At 32.3% G+C, this 1,300-nt stretch overlaps 1 protein-coding gene across 1 annotated transcript in view; it reads right to left on the bottom strand.

Annotated features, from left to right (window-relative positions):
* The window catches only part of LOC106680993 (cytochrome P450 6k1), a 34,996-nt gene extending 34,155 nt beyond the window's left edge, over positions 1–841 (bottom strand). Inside the window, exon 1 of the mRNA XM_014421077.2 lies at positions 720–841. The gene's annotated coding sequence lies outside the window, so the exon portion shown is untranslated. The remainder of the gene's footprint in view (positions 1–719) is intronic.
* Between the last annotated feature and the right edge of the window lie 459 nt (positions 842–1,300).

Here is a 1,300-nt window from a genome sequence, read left to right as displayed (position 1 = left end):
AAAAAAAAAAAAAAAAAAAAAAAAAGATTGGTGTGCTCCATCTAAAATTCAAAATATAATTTATCCCAATGCTCGAAATAATGCTCACAAGATTTTAGCCACTTTCTAGTAGGTTCGCAACCAAAGAAACTGATGCCATTGACTCGCACAGTCTCAGCCTCAGCTGTAAGAAGGGGATGCACACAGACATACACAATGAGCATTGTGTATTTGATAGCTGGATAACAATTATTGATTAGAATCTAAAAGTGAGAAGGAAATGTTGTCCTCCAACTGAATAATAAAAGAAAATCATTAACTTTCAGATGATTGATCATTCATAGAAAAACAAGATTTGAAATTTTTCACGATGGCAATACTTTCCCATAATATATATTTCATGTGTTGCTAAATGTAATTAAAAAGAAGTGAGTGAATAGGTGAAGATGGTACTTCAGAATTCTTAAGAAGAAACAAATAATTATTCTTGACTGAAAAGATTTATTTCAATACTATCGCATCAAGTATGTATTTATTTAATTTTAGATCGTCCTCCTGTGAAGAGATTCTAACGTGAAAAATTCCACTCAGAAAAAAGGTGTTACGATTCTGTTATTGATTCTTATAAGTAAATTCCATATACCTTTCTATAATAAGTTAGTAACTTCGTGAGCGCTAAAAAGTCAAAACTTGTAAATCATCACTAATAACTAGAGAAATATTCTTAGAAATATCTTTACCTTAAAGAGGGAGTATTTGATAGTCGGGAACCCAGCGCACAACTGTAGCACGAGATCATATGAAGGACACAAATACTAAAATATTGCGTAATCTATCAACACATTACTTACTTTATCTTTCCCTAGAGAGAGACTTCTCCTTGGTCATTGTTAATTAGTGAGACTTTACAAAAGTATAATTACTTCCAATGGCGTACTCAGGATCAAAAGTGGAGGGGAGAAACATTATTAATCTGGTTGTGACATTTCAGACATTTTTACCAAATATAAGCGTTGATGACCAAAATGTTTTACCCCTTTAAACAAGACTAAACAAACGAAAAAACATTTCAGCGCGGAAAAGGCGAATGAAACCGAAATGTTAAGAACATTATATATAATTGTCGCAGTGCTTTATTAGTTATTAAAATTAGTATTTGTGTGAAAAAAAAATCATTTTCATTAAATCAATAGTTTTTTTCACTTCTAGGGGTGTAGCAGCCCCCTACTGCCCCCCCTTCCTTGGGTATGTCCAGGTTTACTTCCTTTACTTCAAATGGGAATTTCTTAGTAAAACATTACATACAATAACCTTGGGTAGA

The sequence above is a fragment of the Halyomorpha halys genome, unplaced genomic scaffold, assembly GCF_000696795.3.
Source record: "Halyomorpha halys isolate HHAL.00 unplaced genomic scaffold, Hhal_1.1 Scaffold302.1, whole genome shotgun sequence".
In the NCBI taxonomy this organism is placed as follows: Eukaryota; Metazoa; Arthropoda; class Insecta; order Hemiptera; family Pentatomidae; genus Halyomorpha; species Halyomorpha halys.
This window is presented reverse-complemented; position numbering and strand designations above follow the sequence as displayed.